This window comes from Taeniopygia guttata, chromosome 3 (genome assembly GCF_048771995.1).
Source record: "Taeniopygia guttata chromosome 3, bTaeGut7.mat, whole genome shotgun sequence".
Classification (NCBI taxonomy): Eukaryota; Metazoa; Chordata; class Aves; order Passeriformes; family Estrildidae; genus Taeniopygia; species Taeniopygia guttata.
Window position 1 is genome coordinate 99,030,319 of NC_133027.1, and position 22,362 is coordinate 99,052,680.

Consider the following 22,362-nt stretch of genomic DNA (forward strand, 5'->3'; position numbering starts at 1 on the left):
TGGAAGAATAGAAAAGGCAGGCTTCTGTTACCTCTGACAAGAATAAGCTCAGGAGATCATGGGTAAGGGACAGAAAAACAAATTTTCTGGAAGATACCCAGGAGTTTTTCTTTCAGTTTGAGGAAAACCTCACTAGCTGTTAAAACACAAGCTATGCACTTTAAAAGTGGGACTTGACTTATTTCAGCAACGAAGCCCCACCTGATAAGTGCAAGCATTGGTCTGCCTTCACATTTCTCTGTCTCTCTCTTTTTTCCATAAAATTCCTTCAAGCACACACCAAGAAACAAAAAAACCCAAAGGTTTCTAGCTGCTTGGTGAGAATTTGTAATTGAGATATTCATCTTGTCAGAGCGAGCAAATTGGCAAATCCCCATGGACCTTTGCCACGCAAGGGCAGAGCTGGACAGGCACGCAGCGGGAGGCAGGCGGCCCCAGTTGTCCCTGGGTCCCCAGGACTCCAGCACAAGAAGAAGGAAGCTGTTGTGAAACAGAGGGAAACAGGAAGCTATTTACTTTAACGAATTTCATGCTTTGCTCCAGAGACATGGCTGAAATTCTGATCTGCTTTTGAGGGAAAATTTCAATATATTGCCATGATAGCTTAGTGAGGACCCAAATGGCTTTAGTTCCCTGACATGTCTAAACATCAGTGAAAGTGAGTCACAACCATTTTTTTTTTCCTTGGGGTAGCAAATCTAATTTTTACTGTGTTGCACCCTGCTGTGCTGGTTGCAGGGCATTGCAATCTGACCTCTCAAGGCGCTGAGTGGTTCTCTCAGCACCTACACATCATCATGGCTTTGCTCTCAATCCTGTGCTGTGCTTGACTAGAAAAGGTCTCTGGTCTTTGAGCATAAGAGTAAGACCATCATGTCCCAGGACTGGTATACATTGACCTACAATCCTGGTTCTGGGCATGGTTCAGAATGATATAGATTACCTGTGCACCTTCAGAAGCCAGAAATTTCTCAGTCCAGAGAAATATTTCTAATCAATTTAAGAGATTACATATTATAAGCATGGTGATTATTTTTTTTCCTTTCTAACAGATTAAGCTGTACCAAAATTTATATTAGGTTAGGGATTGTTACACTTTAACAATTCTCTGTGTGTGTATATTAGATTTGAAATGTTTATTTTGGTATATGATCCAGAGATTTCACCCTCTGCATCCCTCTCGCACTGTGCTGAAGCCAAACAATGAAACTAGTTCTTTTAAAGTCACAATCTCCTTAGTGCTTTTTGCAGTACGCATTTGTAATAGAGGGACATCAGTCTCCTAAACAGTCAGCCTTGGTTTTTTCACAGGCACCAAATTGGGTATTTTTCAATGAGAGGTACATCTGCAAAAGACCTTTTCATCAGAAAATGCCTGTCTGTTTAAACCAGAGGGTTTTTTCCTACGAATAAGCACCATTTGGAGGTAATGTTTACCATTGTCATGTGTCCAAGATGCTTTTTTTTTTTTTTTTAAAGACTATATAATAGCAAATGCACATGGCTTTATTACTGTAAATTATACTGACATTTGGGCAAGTTATTACAAATATGAAACCCAAAGGTAAAAGCTCATCTGGATGATTATGTATGGATGTACTCACACACTGCACTTTTGGTTCTCATTTTGGCAACCATAAGCTGGATAGTTAATCCGGATATTTCCCACTCCGGCACTGGGACATATTCCCCCTTTGTGGCAATAGCAGATATGGAATTTTACAAGTCTGCTCTGTCTATTCACTGATGGGCTTCACCTTTTACCTCCAAGAGCCTTAATTTGCATCCAGAGTTTACAGGTTCAGAGACTGCAGGCGACCTAGCCAGAGGTGTTCTCATATGGGCCCAAAACCCGTAATAAAAAAGCCAAGTAAAGGATTATGATTTTATCCTTCCATGCCATAATTCTTCTTCCATCTTTACTGGATATCAATATATCTTTCCAGTTTTTTGTGATAATTGGTGAATCAAAATAATTCCCAGAGAAAAATGTGCTATTTCCCAGAGACAGTGGTGCAGTTAAGAATATTTTTATGGTAGATGAGGTTTTGGTGTGTCATCTTTGAAAATATGGGCAAATGGATTATTTTTTTGGTCCAACAAAAACAGCCACAGGAAAAAAAAGGATGCAAAATTCAGGGTGTTGCAAGTTCACTCTCAGAGCTAAGCTGTGGTCTCTCTATTTTGCTGTTGCCAAGAATGCATGCCAAGTCATTGAGGTTGACCACGTTTTATTACCTCTGTTTTTGCTATTCTACCTTATTCCTGAGACAAGTGGGAAAATTGTGTCTGAAAACTGTCTTTAAACCCTGGACTTCTAGATTGGACATCTTTAATGAATACTGGACATGTTCCACTTCTGAGCACTGCTGTCTGGATCTCGGCTTATTAGATACTGTTTTGAAATCCATAATTATAACCAGGTTTGCGATGGGTCACATGCCTTTGTATACAAAAATTTCTGTCATCCTGGTATAGCTGCTATTTCAGAGGAAATAAACTGATTTGAAACTAGTATTTGAATACTTTTAGCTTTACTTGTTTTGGCCTTCCTTACCTAAGGTGTGAAAAATGGCAATTTCTGTATTTCTGGGAAATTAATTTTCAATGTTGACTTTGGGCCAGTAACCCAAAGTGCTAACATAGTCCATATGTCTGACTAGTGAAGGTTGAGTGAAAAGTATGAAAGTTCTAGCAAAAGTCCATTTTTCCTGCTCCTTTGGTAAATTGCAGATTCCATTATAGTGACGATAATTCACAGTTATTCCAGTCAGAGCACTGATCCCCAGTGAAGCTGGGATGAAGGTAAAACGCATGGAATTTGTTCTCTATAGGAGCTGCTTTTCATGCTGAGCTAAAGCTCAGTATTATAATTCGTTCTCCTGTAGGATTTGCCGTCTTTCCACCCTTCTCTTAAGACTGCAATTCCCGCCTCATATTTTCTTTTTAAACTCTCTCTCATTTTAATACACATTTTGTATTTTCTTTCAATAAATGCTGTCATGCAGCTCTTCTACTTCCTTTATTGAGAAAACACTCATACGATGGTGGAAAAAAATTGAGAGGGAGGGAGAAACAGAGAAAGGAAACAGAAATCATAACCAAAGGGTTCGCACCGATTATTGAAATAGTCAGTGTTCCCTTGGGCTGAGAGAAAGGGAAAGGCACTTTTACAGTGTCTTGGAATATTTTTCTTCTTCACCATTCTGACTTTTCAGCACATATTCATGCTACAGGAAGAGAGAAGGAAAGAAAACAAAAAGGATTCAGAGGTTTTACAGTAAGTTTTTTCATTATCTTTCATAGTGACACTTGCTAGTAAAAAATCCCAGGGAATGTTAATGTTGAGTTTTTTAAGCTATAATTTTAAATACTTTTTGTGTAAAATTATTTAGCAAGCACATTATTTAGTACTAATATTTTCTCCTCTTCTGCAAAAAATTTGTAGCTTAAGTCACAGTGACACTTTAAATGTAAAGTAATTTCAATATTTAGTACCATGTTATTACTAGTGGAAAATATTTAGGTATTTTTAGAAGACTTCAGTAAACCTCAGGTCTGCTCTTCAGTGAGGTATTTAAAGACAGAAAAGAAACAAATAAAGACAGTGAAAGATTCCAGTCAAGAGCTTCTGTACAGTCAGGAGGGACTTCGTGCAAATATGGAGCGTTTCACTGTGCTGAAACACCAATTCTAATCAGAGAACTGCAATATTTTAAGAAATTCTGCCTATCAGAGACTGCTTTTTAATTTTTTTTAATTACTGAAATTCAGATTAAATTGAAATCAGTCTTAGGATTCATATTTGTTTCACTAGCCTTTGAATCTTGTCAAAACAAGTCACTAGCAAAAGCTCTTTCAGATTTCATAGAACACAAAGTGTTGGTGCCATCGCAGTGGTGGCTGCAGAGGTGATCTGTGGACAATTGACAGGGCAGAATCAGGTCCAAAGGTGCAGAGGGGAAGGATGCAGCAGTTTTCTCCTCCACAACAAAGTATTGGGTACTGCTTGAAAAATTGATTGTATTACTCTAACAGACTAAAATTATGCCATTTAAGATGTTGTTCAATACTCTAGGTATAAGTAGCATTAAATTCCTGAGTTCCCAAAAAAACCTGCAAAGGCTTCCCCATATGATTGCCAAATGACTGCTTGAATTTGCAGTTGCAGCATATTTCTCCTCTAAAACTGCTACCAATCTTCCATATACAAGCAATACCTACATATGGACATGTTTAGCAAATCAGAAAGAGTAGACTGATTGCTGGGAAATGTTTTGTTTCCAATTATTTGCTCCGTAAAATCTAGAATCCCAGATAAACAGAGTAGCAAAATCCCAGTGGCTTATCTGTAAGTATACACTGACTTAGAAATGCTATTAAAATTACATGTTTTGAAAACCCCTAGCAGAGAAAGCGAAAGCAAAAATCTCTTCATATTGATCTGCTTTAGGGATGCATTTAAGCATTTCAGGGTGGAGTGCCATGGTCAGTAAAATATTTAGGGCCGCTTCTATCTTTACCCTGCATTTTACCTCCGTTTCTTTTATCCTCTTTCCCATTAAATGAACCTGATTTTTTGTCCTGGCTATATACCTTTTTCATGTCCAATACATATGAAAATTGCTAAATCAGCTCCTGACGCACCAGCCAATTCTAACGGGGGAGGCTGAGAGTACACCATTACTTCTTATTTCTAATGTGTTTCTTAATTTGAAACTTGTCATTTTCTGTTATGACGCTGACTCAGCAGTAAGTTTATTTCCAGAATTACTAAAACAACTTTCCTCTCGGAGTAGCAAGGGACCCATGACTCACTGGTAGAGAACAGCAAAACAGAAAGAGGTCTTTTTCCATCTTTTAATATTAAAAAATAAACTAGAAGGAGTTCATAAAACAGTCTTAGGAAATTTTTGCTGCATAAAAAAATAGCAGTAGATCTCATTTCACAGACAGATTGAACACAACCATATTTAATTTGGGTTGCATTTAAATACATAGCTTGCATTATTTTACATATGTTGCAAAACAAGATTTAGAGGGATCACTTTTGATTTGCTGATACCTACTTCACATATGTCAGAATCAATCACTTTTTCAGATAGATCGTTTTTTACTCATATACTGCAGTAAAGTGGCATTTTGTACCTGTAAAGTTTCTTTTGGTTCCCAGCATTTAATGACTGCTCTTTCCGATCCCCAAGTTTTTGGGATCATTCATGTGCTATGTACAGGGTTCGGAGATTAAAAAATACAAGAGCATAATTTAACTCAAAAGGATATTTTTCAGGGAGTGCTTTTCCATCTTTTGCTGAAAATAGATTATCTCCCTCTCCCTCTTCCTCATCATCAACAACATTTTAGTAAAGAGCAGCAGAATGCATGTTACTCTTCAGCTAATAAATCATCACAAGAGCTTTGCTAAGATAGTGATACCTGGCTCAGCTTTTGTACAGATTTGAACAGGTATAAGCACATACACAATTTGTATGCATAAAAGCAAATTTATAAGCTGTCTTATAAAAAGCACTGTTTGTTTCCTACTATCATGGTTCTCAGCTACGAATTTTCTGGTCACCTCAAACCCTTTCTGAACCAAGGGGAAAGCTGGAAAGAGACTGTCTCTCTTAATGGGAATAAAATTCTGTGGAACATCAACTGCTCCAGCAACTTTTCATAGAAAGACAGAAACTGTTATTCTGAGCCAGAAGAAGATAGACTTTGCTTTTTAGATATCACCATCATCTCTCATATATGATACCCCGACTACAATGATGGATCAGCTCCTTATTCTATGTTCACTTTAAAGTTACTGGAGCTCTCTGACATCTGTGGCATGGCACACTGAGGACACATGCTCTCCTTGAGCTCAGATTAGGGTGAGGGATTTGGACTTTGTGGCTTCAGCCTTTGCTCTCAATCACACACTGTTCTTGCCTGGGAGGTCCCAGAGAAGTGGCTGCTCTCAGGACTGGCCTTTTCAGTATACACATGAAGCCCCTCAGCAACTTGGAACAGGAAAAAGACATATATGCATATATGATTCTTGTCATTCTCTCCTCCAAATTACTTTCTCCTTGCAGGATGCAACTGGAGACACAAGAGGCTGAAGTTAGAGGAGAGAAAACCTACTGACCAGTTCAGAGCTTCAAACACTTCCTTATTTGACATCCCTTCTCCCTGACTCCTTGCAGATTGTTACTCTGCTTATGCTCCAAGTGTGTCTGAACACCAAAACAATGCTCCTGCACAGTAACATTTAAATTTTTCTCTTGGCAGATATGAAAATTCTAGATTTTTGGGAGACCAAAAATAGCAATTGTTCAAGCATCCTCTTAGTTTATGCAGTTGCTCTTCACTAGGACTCTGGTCCCTATTCTTCAGTGACCTAATGAATATCATCCCAATTGAAGGTCTGGGGTCCCAAACTAAACCTGCTAATCAATTTTCCCAAGCTACCCTCTTATTTTGTTCAGCCTGCTTTCACAAGAGCTTTGTCATGGTGTTCCATAGTACCACTCAGCTGGAATATTTCCAAATTTAGCAGGTAAGGCCCTCAATCTGAAAAGACCTTTATATCCCTATGGCACTCTTCACATTCAGAATGAAATGTAGGCTTCAACTTTGATTTTGCCACTAACATGTTATGTGATGTAAGGCAAAATATTGAATCCTGCCATAGGATTGTTGGCGCATTTTTACAAATATGCTTTCCTACTCCAGTTTTATGTTACTAAGCCTATAAGATTTTAGTGTCAGGAAAGAGGAGTTTTACTGGGCATACGCATAGAAGAAAATGTTCATATTTGCAGCACATATTATAATAATGTGAATAAAAATACATCACTGTGTCCATTTTTACATGTTTATCAACTGCACATTTTCCACACAGAATTTATATTATACATTCACACAGTGTTCTTTGCCACCACCTTTCCATTTTGACAGTGTTTATACATTTAAACAATACATTAAAAAAAAAAGTTCAAAAATAAAACAGTTAGACATTCGCTGTTATCCCAGGGTATTGTGTTCATTTCCTAGTAAGTGCCTCTAGTGCACTGGGGTCCCTAATCAATGTAAATATTGTTTAAGATGAACATTGCAGTGGGCATACCATGGAGCCAGACCACCAGCAGAGCATTAAACAGGGACAGATGTGAATGCCAGGATAAAAATGAAGACATTCCTGAAGTGTAAGTATGTTACTTATAATATATCTGTTTATAGGAAATTGTAATGGAAAAAAACAAAACCAAAGCTTCTGGAAAATAAGAACATGAGTTAAAATCATTGTGTTGAGACTTTTTTTTTTTCCCTAAAATAGCAAACTGAAAATATGTGATATTCTGGTATCTTGAACTATTAATATCTTCTAGCTTTAATCTTCCATGAATGCTTTTAATTAATTTACAAAGGTATAACTATTTTGGTGATTATCTGTACTGGACAAAAATGCATGGTTTTATTTTATACACATGGCTTTCTCTCAGAAGTAGTGTCTTTTATAAGATGAGAGGATCTAATTAGGATAATAGACAAAGGGTTTCATGCTGTCTCAGTCGTTCAAGGAGATGCAACGAGAGAGAGAAACCTCCTCTTGTAATTTATGACAATCATCTGATTCCTACTTCTTGCTTAGCAGTAGATTCATGCTGATTAATTCACTAGCTCTCAATTTCCATGAGCAATTATACAGCAGATTTCCTACTGATATTTAAACACATTTGTTCCTTGCTGGATTTGTAGTCAGGTTGCTCTCTATGCTGCCTAATTTAGAGATTATTGGTGACATTTGTGGAGCCACTCCACACTAACTATTCATGGTACTTGTACGTGCGCTGCCTGTCCCTGCAAGGGCAGGGGAGATGGCAGTGCTTACTGCTCTGGAGCTGGTATGGCACAGGCTGACCTGCATGGAGCCAGGAAGGGCAGGTGGGTAGGATGGGGATCCCTTTTTGTTAAGTAGGCAGGGCTGGGGATCCCCACTGGAAGAGGGCAGAGCCAGGGAGAGCAGCCTCCTAGCGGAAGGAGGGAGGGGAGACATCTCAGCTGATGTGGTGATGTGACCAAAACATATTTTCAGCGTGCTCTGTTCTCAATAGCATCTAGAGCTGGAAGTTCTCAGCCCCTACCTGCCACAGAGAGTTGAAACATCTATGAAGAGGGAGTCTCTTAAAAGTCCTTGGCCCAAAAGCTGGAGCTTTGATCTTTATAATGGTGAATGCAACAGATGAAATTTAAAGCAAGCCACAATGTTTGATAGCAGTGTGGGTATCAGGTTGTCATTACTGCAGAGTCCTTAGTAGGAGTCTTATTTAGCTTCAATATTGATTTCTTTAATAGTGATGGCAGAGAATCTGGTGGAACTAGCATATTGGATTACTGTCTAAGCCAACAAAGATTTAGAACTGAGTTGATTAAGCAGGACGGTTTGGGACAGGTCAGCAGAATTTATAATTAATTGTTTTCCATTTTGCAGCAAAGTCAACAGCAGCAGCCTTCTAAAATGTGATTAGCACAAACACTACTGTTGTTTGAGACAGTTTATCAAATATAATTATTTCCATATGAGATCTAGAACTTTGCTTTTTTACATTCTTGATTGCATAATTGAAAGCAGCAGCTTTATCTTTCTTCTACCTTTGGTGGAAGTCATTCAATAAATAGTACCAACTGTATTCCATCTTAGAAATGTCTGCTGCAAAAGGCACTGAATTTCACTGGCTCTTGCCAGTGCAAGAATACTCTGCACCTAACCAAGACATTACCTTCACTTTTAATAAAACATCTGAAAGTATGCAGAGTGCATGTCAATACTGAAAGAACCTTGTAGGCTGCAGAAAAATCACTTTATGCCTGAGTTGTCCTGTGTTATTCATGTGAAGTAGAGGGTTTAATATTAAGAGCAGTCACTGCACTAAAAGGAAAAATATGTTTACTGTTTACAGAATTTATCTTGCATTTGGTCAAAAGTCTACACTGACTAATATGTCTTGTTCTACCAAAATTTAGAGAAAGAAGGACTGAACCCTAAAAATGGCTCACTGTTAGAAAAAACACCCTATTCCTGAAAAATGTATACTTGTGATTGCATGTGAATATTTCCATGACTACAGAGGATATTGATTGGTCCCTGTGGGACTACTCATCTGTATAAATGCTTGAAGGATCAAGTTCTAATTTTGCTCAATATCAGAACTAATTGCTGTAGATACTATTGACAAAAAATGAAGGTGATCTCCTAGCTGTGGTTGTTGAGAATGTTCCATGAATGTTTTTCGTGGGGTGATGTATTACACGTTCACTTTTTTAAAACTGTCCAAATACAGTTAGTAACTCTTTATACAATTAAATTTAACAACTGTGAAATATGTGTTACGGTGCCAGTTTGAAACATATTCCTAATAGCTGGTTTTATATATGAAGGACCACCAGGAAGCCGTCATCAAAATAATACTATGCCTTTTTATACACTCCCTAAGTATCTTTTTTACTTAATAGACTGTTTAATAATACTGTAGTCAAAACTGAACAATAGAGATTAATTATTTGATGTCCGAATACTTCAAGGTAAAAATTAAACATTAATAACATTCCAGCTGGTGATAAACTATGGAAGCCTCTCAAGCACATAAAGGAGAGTTTCAAGAGCTGTTTTAGAAAATCAACACACATAGAGAACATGGGAAAGGAGAGTGTTGCATAACACCTCACCAGGCAAGCTTTACCTTTTCAGGGGAAAGGTACTATAGAGACCATACAAACATTAGGAAAAAAAACCCACAACTCAAAACAAAACAAAAACCTTAGGCTCGTTTTATCAAAGAGAAAAAGCAGTTCTTCAGAGGTAAGAGAGATTCAAAAGTGATCTAACTATAAAATAATAAATATAAGAGGAAAATTTACTTATTTTTTTCTCATTTAGTGTTGCACGAGAAAATTTCTGTGTTGCAGACACCACATGAAAGAGCAATGTCCTATTTTTCCTTAATGCTCTTGATTTACTGGGCTCATAAAATGTAATACCAGAAGCTCTTCTTAATATGGACTCATTCTACTGCTAATGAACACAGGCTGTTTTTTGTCTTAGTGTCAATTCAAGAGAACTTCACTTGATGTGTTTGTAAAACAGTAGAAATGTTGCCTGCAAAAGGGAAAATAGCTGTGTAAGAGTTTACAGCATCAGTTGCGTAAATCAGCTTTCAGCTTGCGTTCGTTGTTTCAGGGTGACTCTTGGAAAACACATTCATAAGGAAGGAAGGGGAACCAGAGAAAGTCCATTGCAAAAGCATCCCTGTGCAGGTGTGGGGAAAGTTCCAGGTCCTACAGAACTGCTGTAACTGCTGTTTTCAGCATCAGCCAAAGCTTAAGTTCTCTTCTGTGACCAACTGCTCTGGCTCAGTGGGCATAAGCGGTGTGGGTAAGATTCCAGTCTCTCCCCTCTGGCACACACCAGTCCAGCAACCAGCCTGTGTCCTACACCAGTCCTGGACTTTCTCATGCAACACTAAAAAGATGGTCCCCACTGTCCCCACGGACACCCTGAAACACAGCTAAGCACATTCCCATTCTCAGGAACCAACAGCAAATCCATTGGATTCCTTGAAGATGGAAACAGCTCTTACTGTGGCTTTTGGCATTACAGCCACTTCCAGTAGGCAGCACGGGTACTCTGGCAGCAGAAGCCAGCTGATACACTAAACCATGCTAAAGTAGTGTTTAGAGAAATAGTAATTACTAACATCCTTTCTCAGTCAAGCCGACACTAACCAGGCCTACTGCTAGGTGTGTGTGTATACACACTCACACTCAATAGATAAATAGATACGTGCATATTCTCCAGGAAAAAAAATCTCTCTGGAAGGTGACGGGGTCTCACTTTAAATCAAGTACCTGACACTAATAAAAACAATGTATTCAGCCAGAAGATCTCGCACACCGACTGGCTACAAGGTAAGTCAGTATTAAGCAACATTTTCTTTTCTGCCCTCTCAGTTTCTTTTTTCTATATCATGAGCAATCTTTGAATCTTCACAAGTGTTTGTAAACAGACACTTAAAATGTAAGAAAATTTAAGCCTTTTTTTTTTCTTTAATTTTTTTTGTTTAAATTAATTTTATCAAAGGAAAATTAGCAGGGATTTCATATGCTCCTTGGTTTGAAAATGACTCAAAATATAACTTTACTTTAAGACTCTCTATCTTCCTCCCTTTTTGTAAGGGATTTTGCTATTCAAATTGTTTTGTCTGATTTTTAAAAAATATTTACAGGTGGGAGGTAAAGCTGTCAAAAGCATCCACAAGAACTGGGAGATTACTGAAGTGATTAAGGTGTCAAAGCACCTTTTGCAGAGAAAAAAAGGCTCATGAACTATTTAGATGCTTGAAAATTTTTATATAATGCTCCTGCCTCATAAATTTCTCATGATTTTTGAAAGATTATCAAATAATTTACTATCTCTTCATAGAAGACAAATGTTAAAATACTTGAGGACTTGTTGAAGATGACTTGTTGAAGTAATCAAATAGTAATTAGGAAACAAAAGTCTTGCTAGGCCATTTTATTGCTTTGTCGTTATTCTTATTAGTAGAAAAACCAAGTACTGGCAGTCAATATAAATCATGCACAAACAACTTGTTGATATTTAACTTAGAAATATCTTCCATAGAATTATATAGCTAGTATTTGTTGTATTTTTCTGGCAGCATTTGTTAGAATATTGATTTCTGGAGATGAAAAACAGTGAATGATTTTACAGAGACAGAATTAATTAAAAACCATATCTGACTGTATATTTCTTGTTTTCTGTGAACTAGATTTTACTCTCACTCAATATTCAATCCTGTAAGACACTGAACAGCCAAACTTCATTTCAGCAAAATACTTTCATGCAGATTTCACTTTTATCCTATCAATTTTACTGAAACCACACATACCAATGTTGGAGAGAAATTTCAGCAGAGCTACACATGAAAAACAAGAAACTGAGTATTCACTTCAGTTTGCTCAGAGAAGATTAAGAGCCCTGCTTAATAATTAGCAACTGAATTCCTTTCAAAAGCCAGTTTAAAAAGAACTAGGAAGAAGTCTTTCCCTCGCATCTTTCTTTGGATGTTTCTTTGTGTTTCCAGTAGCATTTTTAGGATCTATTCCTGTAAATATTTTTCTACATGAGTAATTTAATTCCTCTGATAAATACTATTGAATTCACAAGGGCTGGATTCAAAAGCAAAGCTACTTATCTGGGTAAATGCATCTAGGATCGGGCTGTTAGGCAGCTTCCCATGACAGTAGAGAAGAGAAAAATAGCCTTAGCCTGTGGGACTAAGGCCTGGAGGATTGGGCCCATAGCCAGTGACATTATAGAATTTTTTTTTAATAAGGAGAAAAACCCACGCATGAGTGAAACCATATGGAAAACCAAGTTAAGGTGAGGAGGTTTTAAGTAATGCTTATTTATCATTTTGAAAGAGAAAAAAAGTCCTGTTCCTGCCTATTGCATTTTATACTTTAAATGTAGGGACTGATCCTTTTGCCAAAATTCCTCTCCTTGTCGGGGGGAAGTTATCTGCTTAGACTGCAGCAGGATCAGGCCCTGAAAAGTCTTTACAAGCTTGTTGGCAAAACTTGTTCCCTTCCACCCCTCTCCTGTTTTCTGTTTTTCCTATCCCTACACAGGAAGAAAATTAAAAGTTAAGCTAAAATACATTAACTAATATCAGTTTATTAATTGGAGAATTCAGCTTATCCTTTTTACCGTTCATCTGAAATTAATTAAGTGTGTAGAATTACAAGGTGGGTGTACCACAGGCAGCAGTCCAGGCTCAAGTTAATCAAAAGAGCACATGTTGAATGCATACAATTTAGTTAAGGTTAATCCAGTGAAGATGATCCCTCGCTGGTCCTAATTACTCTAGGTGATATATTGTGGAAGGGGAAAATAGGAAGGAAGGGAAATTTTGTCCTGCTGGCCTACCAGGATTTTCTAATTAAATTTAGCAGGCTATGCACAGGAGCAAATAGTTTCAATTTGAAGAGAAGACCACACTCCAAGGGTGCTTGTCTGAAATTAATATAAGGAACTTTGAGCTAACAGAGTTAAGTATCACACCTTAAAAATATTAAAGTTAAAGCTGGTCCTCGTGCCTTTACAAGTTTCCAAGATACTGGAAGCACTGTGTCTCTCTGAGCACTTCAGACCTGGAGTATATTTTCTGTCGTAATTGTGATGTTACTATTTAGCTCCTGGGCAAAGGTAACAGAACACTAAACCAGGCCTACTCTGTTACTTCACTACTCTCACCAGAACAGCACATAGCAGTAGGACAGAGCTAATTTGCAAATCTAAATACAATGGTTTTGTATTAGCAAAAGCCTTTTCATTTAAACTTTTTTTTTATTATGTCAATCCAAAGGAAAACAAAGGTGTTTTTAGTACTCTTTGACTTCATGTTCTATGTTCACTACCTTGTTAGGCTACTTTTTCTCCATGTTTGTCCTTTGTTTCAGTTTTCAAGGAGTCTTATGAAAATAATTTTTTTCTCTAGGTATATGCATAAAAAATTTGTCAAATAATTTGCCTTGTTTTTCAGGTTGGTGATATATCTCTGCTCAAGTGGAGGTATCTGTTTCTGATTTATTAACATTTGATCCCCTGGTTTCCTGCCATTGATCAAGACTAATACTCAGCTCAGCTGATGAGTTTTATATGAAATCTGATATTACAGGAAGAAAGAAAAGTTAGTACAATTTTTAATATTTTTCTATTTCAAGGATTTTTCCAGGACCACAGCATGCACACGAGGCAGCTAACAATATTGGGCAGAATGTGTTATACACATACATGTATACACACATACCGTTTCCCTGGGATAAAAAGTTTTGGAAGTAAAACAAGTATTTATCAATAGAACAGATGTTTGCTTGGTGTCATTCACATCCTGTAAATTGTATATACATTTACACCATACCGCCAAAACATGGTTTCACCCTACTACTGACCGTCTGTCTGCCATTCAATCTCTAGTTAAGTCACGGTCAATAAGGTCAAATCTTTGGCAACATCTGTATTTGATCAGTTCACACAAAATAGGAGCCTTCCTAATGCCTGACTACCCTGAAGTATTTTAAGAGGCAGTGTATTACAATAGTTGATTCACCGCTGCTGCAGACTCTGCACTTGGAAGATTTTTGCTTCCTCTGAGGAACTGAAATGTGAAGATTAAAATCCTTTCTAGCAAAATAAATCTCTGAAATGAGCAGGTTTAGTTGTGGAATAGCTTCTAGACTGACAAGAAGCGTTTAGCAGTTTCTCTCCCCAAGTCCCTGGTCTCTTGGTGTAGGGATTTAGGTTTGTGATATTTTATATTTTAACCCTGTTCTGCATACAGATTATGTTTAAAGCATGTCTAGGTTGCTGCAAAGATGAGAAGTAAAGTCAGCAGAAAAAACTCTCCTCACTTTTACTTCAAAAACCAACAGTGAGGAATTATGCAGCCAATTGTTTCCTGTTGGTGTTTCTGTGCTCAGCACAGGCAGTACTTCCAGCAAGTGAATCAACTTTCTTTAAGATGAGTGAATGCAAATTCTTCCCATTAAGAAAGCAAAATATTCTGTGTGGAATCCTGGCCCCACTGAAGGTGATGGAAAATAGTCTGGCAAAATTGAGTGAGACAGGATTTAACCTGATGTTACCACTGCAGTATTTCAATGCTGTGAGCTACCTGAAAGTACAAGGTTAGAAATTTGACTCTAAGCACAGTCGGACTGGTGCCACTTTATTGATGTTCCTGGTTTTAGAGCAAATGAGAATAAAATCTGTCCTGTGGGAATGGGATCATGGGATTTGTTCTCTTTTTTCTTTCTTTTTTAATTTTTTTTATGTTTGCTTTAGGAACAAAACATTTGACTCTTGGGAAAAGCAAAAGCAGTGCTCTCTGATGCCTTCATGTATTATAAGACTTGGACCTGACTACTGATGATTATACACTGATAAATACTTCTACCAAGGCTCCAATTGTACTGCTGGTCTTCCCAGTCATGTTCAACACTGAGGAAAGCCTGAACACTGAAATACTTTCTCTCTGCTGGGTGTTGGAAAAACTAGAATAGAGCAGCAAGAGTGCAGCAGCATCCCACCACCAGCCACGGGGTTTTGTCTTTAAAACAGGACTGGACTGAGCAGTACCATGGGCAGGAGGTAACTGGTAGCTTTTTGGGACTCATCTGATGAGAGGATGGCTTTTTAAAATATTTTTATGATGGAGGTATTGTTCACAAACTATAGTGTTGAGAAATCAATGGCTTTGTTTGAACTTTTATTTCCAAAATAATTCCTTTTTATTTACTTTCTGTCATGCTGAATTTTCAATAGAAACATTTGGCTGAAAGCATAGCAAGGAGCATGTGAACTAATTCTGTGAACAGAATTGGGATAAAATTTGAAAGCACCTTGAGACAGTGAAATGAATGCATTATGTGAATCTATTTTCTTTGCAATTTTAGCTCTCAAGAGCCCTGGAAACCTCAGAGGAAACTTGACCTAAGTATATGTGTTTGATCTGGAACTGATCACAAACAGCAAATTCAAAACCCTACTAAATACTGGGGGTTCTAGAATGGTTGATTTGAGCTGTGGACACACAGGATATGCAGCAGAAAACATAGTTCAGCTCTTATCCCTCCCTTTAGTACTACTTGTATAACACTCACATAATTGTCTAGAACTTGTTGCAATGCATTACATTTACTTTAGGTTTCCCCACCCTATTGTTTTGTCCTGTAAAGCTGCCTTAATAGTTCTGTTTTAAGAATACAATGTTACATCTGTTCTGAATTTCTTTATTAGGAGTAACTCTACCATGCCCATGACTCTCAGTAGCACAGCGTTTTGATCCTTTAGAAGACAAGGGAGATGAAGCCTGAGATCCTCTTCTACTTAGTCAGAAAAAAAGCTTAAAGGCTTACAAATATGTCAGGATTGTCTCTGAGAGCAAAGAAAATACAGTTTTCTATATTTTCTTTCTAAAGAAAGAAAGTTTTCTTAACTTAGACTCCTACTGAAACATAAAATCAAAACTCTAATGAAAACTGAGAGAAAGCCTAATGTCAAATAGGCTGCAGAAAAAGCAACTGCCAACTAAGCCAACAGCAATCTAGAGTTTAACTTCACTAAAACTGGTGTCCAGTCCTGGTAAGGTTCAGCTGGTTGTTGTCTCTGCAACTGATTGCTGCATCAGGCTCCATCCAGGCCTCAGAGGACATCACCTCTGAGCTGGGAATGTGTGGAAACCAGATGACTCATCACACAAGGGATCTCCTTTGCAAAATATCCGAAAATCAGTATAGATTTAGTCTAAGAAAATAAGGAACTTTTCACAGTGTAAGGTTTATTGAAGTATTGGCAGATGGTGTTTCTGAGGTCTCTTTCTTCACATATTTTTAAATGGGACTGATGGATTGGTTAAAAACTGACTATAAAGGAAAGAGGTGCTGAAGCGGTACTAATGGAAGCTGGGAAAGGTGCAATCTGACAGCTTGTGTCATACAGAGGATATTTCCTGGGTGTCTTCAATGCTTTCAATGAAGCACAGAGGGAGAGAAAAGGTGCTGGACAATTGCAACAGCAAAGAAAGAAGTCACAGTAGTACTACAATTCTATTTTCACAGTTCTCACTGTCAGGAGGAGCTAAGCACATCAATGAAAACAGAGGTAATAAATGTAGTAGTGACTAAAATGTAGTAGTGTAATTTAAAATATAGAGCTGGAAAATAACAACAGCATTCATGGGAAAATGTAACACAGTACACCCAGGGAAACGTAATTTGAAACACAGACATCCAAAGGGAGGGAGAATCCTAGAAAGCAGCAATGCTGGAGGAGACCTCAGGGTCAAATTAGACATGAATTTGCAATATGATCTAACAGCATGAGCAGCCAGTGCAGTTGTGCTGTACAGAGAGGGAACGTGAAGGTCGTTCTCCTTACTGCCATGGCTCTGACCACACCAGGAGCTGGTCCCTTGTCACTGGGAAGGAATTGAAAACAAGGGAGAGTTAAAGAAGAGGAGAAGGTGGGCTGACATGAAGTGTCTACAGGGAGAAATGCAATAAAAACACCCCCTCCTGACTTTCTTAAGGCTCCAGGCACTGGGCAAGTACCTCTGCATTGGACCTAAATCAGCTGGGGTGATGCAGTTTGCCTTCTCCCTGTGCTCAGGGCTGTCCTGATGTGAGCCACAAGGTGTCTTGCAGCCAGAGGCAGAGAAAGTCGTGAGCTTTGTGCCTCACTGCCCACCCTGGGAGCCTGCAGAGCCCTGCCCTGGGAGGCCTTGGCCAGGAGTGCAGGGCGGGCTCCACAGGCACAGCAGCGACAGCTCGAGGGAGGAGAGGCCTCCTGCCACACAGGAGCATCGGGCTCAGGCCATGGGCAGCCCCACCACACCAATATATCTGCAGTTTTTGTGTTGCTGGAAGTTTTAAAATGTAACACCTGCATTGCCCCAGCAGGAGCTGGCAGCAGTAAGAAACTCTGGGAGCAGGGAGCCCAAGGCTGGCCCTGGACACCAGGGAGGTATCCCACTCCCAGCCCCACGCCATGGCTGAGATGCATTTCACTGACAAACACATTTCACTCTCCACATCATGGTTGTGGGGAGCAGAAACCAGAATTCAAGATTGCTCCCTTCCACAGTCCTCCAGTAATTGTTCTGTGAATAAATGGGTGACAAAAGGTTTAAATCCTTGAGTGAGCATGCAAACCTGTACTGCTCAGGACACCCGTGTCTAAAATGGTTCACCAGTTTGCAGCTGTTGATAAACATTTGGAGCCATATTCTCTGGTGTGGTTGAATGACTATGGTGAAAGGCAGGTAGAGCTGGTTTTGGCTGGGATAGAGTTAATTTTCTTCCTAGTAGCAGGTATGGGACCATGTTTTGGATTTGTGCTGGAAACAGTGTTGTTACCAACCATCCAAGAGAGATGTTTTGGTTACTGCTGAGCAGAGTTTACACAGAGCCAAGGCTATTGCTGCTCCTCATAACACCCCACCAGAAAGGAGGGTCGAGGGACACGAGAAGCTGGGAGGGGACACCAGGACAGCTGACCCCAACTGACCAAAGGGATATTGCATACCATATATAGCATATAAAGCTGGAGGAAGGAGAGGGAAGAGAGGGAACATTCAGAGTGATGCCACTTGTCTTTCCAAGTGGCCATCACACAAGATAGAGCCCTACTCTCCTGAAGAGAGCTGCACACCTCCCTGCCAGTGGGAAGTGGTGAATGAATTCCTTGTTTTGCTTTGCTTGCATGCATTTATTTTGCTTTGCCTATTCAAGCATCTTTCTCTCAACCCATGAGTTTTCTCAGATTTAGTCTTTCAGTTCCCTCCTCTCCCCTGCTATGGGGGTGTGAGTGGCTGTGTGGGGCTTAGCTGCTCTCTGGGTTTAAGCCACCACACAGGTCCCTGGGAATGCATACACAGAGAACTGCCACATCATGCATGGAGAGCTACACTTACACCTCCCTTACTCTGCAGTGCCTCTGGAGTGTCTCTCCAGGCACTTCTTTGGTCTCCTAGTGGAGCTCAGAGAAATTTTCTGACTCCAGTTGTTCTTCCCAGATAGCTGCAGCAGCAGCAGCAGCTCTGTTATGCCCTGTCTCATTGCCTTCCTGCAGACAGGCTGGAGAGAGGGACAGCACATGTTCCATGGGAGCCACAAATATGGCTCAGAAGCTCAGGAGGAGCAACAGGGGATTGTCATGAGGGCAGGGTCATGGTTCTTGGCATCCTGCATGGGGGAAAAAAAAAGCAGTTCTCAAATATATGTGGAGTTTTTGTGTTACTCGAAGTTTTAAAATGTCTGTTTTTCAAAATCATTCCATCGAGGAACTTAACTAGAATAAAGCCATTCAATATTTTTAATCTGATCTTACTTCTTGCTTTCTGGTATCTCTATCAGTAACAGACATTTGGCTATTATGCAGAAAAAAATTAAATTCAACGGAGAAAGCTATTTGCTAACTAAAGCTGGTGTATGAAATTGCAAATGATGGTTTATAAAGTCAAAAATCCTTTTCTTCAATATGACCACAGAGGTCTGAAATGTAAGCTTAGACATGTACAATATAAATTCCTAATAGTATCTATCAAAAACTTGATGAGTGGCTGTTTGCATACATGGAGACATAAATAATATCCATCAGAAACCACTGAGTTTGACAGAATTCCAAAGGAGGCTACATATTTTAGGTCACTGGAGTCTGATGAAGAGAATTAATTGTGGACTGACTTTCATTTTATTGCTGTTATTAAGAAAAAAGTTAATGGTTCAGAGCCAAGCTGCAGCATGAAAAGATTTTTATGTGCAGCCAAGTTATTAGGATGGTGAAGTAATATTCTGTCCAGTAGATGGCCAATTATCTGTTAACACATACTGAAAAAAAGTTAGAAAGCTCTTTGCATTGCCTTGCCTTGCCTTGTCTTCCCTCCCCTTTCCAAACAATATCTTGTGCCAGGTTCTTCATCCAGCAAAATGTGTTCATGTACAACACTGGGTGTGACCAACAGCATCATTTGGCAAAAGCTCTGTAAAATACACTATTTCTCCACTTACTTCATGTTTCTCCAAGTGCTTAAGAAAAAGTTAATTAGGTGATTGTGCATCGACTTCAATATTTTGAATGCTGCTTTTCCAGTTCATCTGATTTTTATCTAGAGAATATAATAGCTACTAGACAGGAGACGAATGGCCAGTGATTATCAGTTTCTACACAAGTGGTATATCCTATGATTGTCTGACAAATTTAATTAGGATAATTCACCAGAAGAATAATTTAAAAACCCAAATAGTTTGCACTCGGTCCACCAGGTTTAATCCCTACCTTAGAGATCATATTTCATTCTGTCAAGCAACAGTATTTAACTAAATTAAAAGAAATCCCACTCCATTACTGTTGAACTGAAGAAACCTTAGCCCGGTTTATTTTTCTGCCGTACAGGCAGTAAGTCCTAACTCAGCTGTGCAATGCTTGTTGTGGAAAGCAATGTCCAAAACCTCTTCAAACAACATTTTGCATTGAATTAGAGCAGCTGAATGACAATGGAGAAAAATAAATAAGAATGGAGAAAAAAGAAATAAGAGGATTTCAGACACCATGTCTCTCAAGGGCTGTGCAAACACAAGCTCTTTGCTCCCCAGAAATGATTTACAGGCATAAATGAACACTGATGCAAGAAATGGTGTAACTGGTAGCTCTTTTTGTTTGCCTTTCCTCTAAGACCTAGACGTGGAGAGTAAAGGATCATTTTGGCTCAGTCCTCTGTGCAGGCAGGACCAAACCTTGTCCCGCTGTGTCATGGGCAGTTAGAGTCAGCAAGGGGTGAGTCTTTCTTGAGGGCTCTTTTCTGAGGCTTGAGGTTTGGGCTGAATGTATCATAGTGCACAAAAGAGTGTGGGAGGGAAAAGTAATTTTTCTCTAATGCCAAACAGAAACATAACATTGATGAAGGACGGCCTCTTTCTAATTTGTTTTCACCTTTCATAAAACAGGAATAAGATATCCACCATATTGTTGGTGATACAAAGGTTGTTTCCTTAATATTTGCAAAGGGTTTTTAGGCCTCATTTAGAAAGTTTTGGAGGTGCTGGAGTTGTTTTACTTTAAGTCTGTGTTTGTAAGCTAGGGTACTTTTTCAGCTTTCTGGTATCATCCTAGACACAAACAGCATGTCAAGAAAAACAACCCTGAAATGTTCTAAACTAAAATCTCATTAACTCTGAGCTGCTGACACAACTTCCAAGTCTGAAACTACCAAAAGAGGGATTTTAACATATTCCCTTATGATATATATTTTTATTTTCATCTACTGATGATGTTAAGTCAACCTTGTTGTCCTTGATGCACAACTCAAGCAGACCACTGTGGGGCTGTGAATGTCCCCTGCCTCCACACCCAGCTTGCTCCAACACCCTCATTGCAAGGGATGGGAATGGTGCTCCCCCACTCCAGTCTTGCTTTAGCCTCTGCAGAGGAGCCTGCCTTCAGGCTCCAGTTCAATACCTTTTCTCCACCAAAGGACCAGATTTCAATTCCAAGCCCCTTTACGAAGAGGAGCCTGTATTATTATTTAGATTATAATGCTGCAAAGCCATCTCTGAAGTAAAAGACTTCCTCAGAAGCACATGGTCAGACCAGATCAGGAGCAGAAGCCAAATAGGCTGCGCAGTGAGGCCAAGGGTCAGGTTGGAAGTTGGATTGTCATTAGCTCATGGAGGGATAAGACACTTGCATATTTTTAAGGATATCTCCTCAAATGCTTTGCTAGGACTTATGAACCTTTTCCACACTACAAGATATTTTACAATAAATAGGAATTTCTTTTTTTCCTTGCTACCAGTCATAAGCAGAGGGGAGTTTGCCACAACCTGTTAGAGCCCTGATGGGTGACTGCTGTTTAATGTGAATTACAGCATCAGACACCTGTTTGCCAGGGCAAATGTGCAAGGAGAGAGAGCCTGTCTCTACAGCCAACATGGAAATGTAAGGACTTTCAAATTTTCTGTTTCTGCTTTTAAACTTTTATTTCTTCCTTGGTATTTTGCAGTCATTGTCTTAACTTCAGCAGGAAACTCACAACTTTTCTAAAATCTTGGTGTCACTATTAGATGGTAGGTGATGAGACCATTAGGTAGGTGATGAGACCATTGATCTTGCAGGATCAAGAACCAGACTTAATCAAACATTAGAAAAACTTTAAATCAAGACTGAATAGGCTGCCTCGGTTGGTTTGGTCTTCTTAGCCTGTTTTCCTTTTATTCACTTTTCATACTGAAGTTCTTTCCTGTGCAAATCCTTCCCTTTAATTGTTTAAAGCATTTCACTTATTTGTTTTATTTTTTTCCCTTTACTTTAGTTCAGGAAACATTGCAGCTCTTGATAGATTGTTTTTTTTTTCTTTCTCCGTAGGTTTCTTTTGAAAATCAGGAGGAAAATAATATCTTGCTTTCCTGGTATATTCTGAAAGTACTGACTTTTCAGAGATTACTTACGATATATATTTTAATAATAGGATCAGGAGAGGTAGCTGCCTAATGATTAGAATTTGTGGTTTTATCTGAAAGTGTTGTCCTCTCTAAAATCTCTTTAATATCATGTTAAATTATAAAATCATTAATTAGATAAATGGACATTAATCCTCCAGCTATGTGTAATGCATCCTTTGATGTAGCCTGCTTAGGAGTTTTAGACCTGCCTAGCATTTCCTTTTCCCCAAGAATATTATTTTTTCACTAACTCGAGCAGGTATTTTACTGTGTTTCTTTGGTGTTGCTGTGGAAGAATAAGGTTCTAGTTGA

At 38.8% G+C, this 22,362-nt stretch overlaps 1 long non-coding RNA gene across 3 annotated transcripts; it reads left to right on the plus strand.

Annotated features, from left to right (window-relative positions):
• The first annotated feature begins 3,016 nt into the window (after positions 1-3,016).
• On the plus strand, positions 3,017-15,394 carry LOC116808082 (uncharacterized). 3 transcript variants are annotated; one of them, XR_012055294.1, is made up of 5 exons: positions 3,017-3,280; positions 6,084-6,547; positions 7,096-10,956; positions 13,596-13,742; positions 14,897-15,394. It is a non-coding gene; the product is annotated as an uncharacterized lncRNA (long non-coding RNA). The 3 variants fall into 3 exon arrangements; XR_012055295.1 differs by having other exon boundaries at positions 7,096-7,196; XR_012055293.1 differs by having other exon boundaries at positions 7,096-13,742.
• Positions 15,395-22,362: the final 6,968 nt, after the last annotated feature.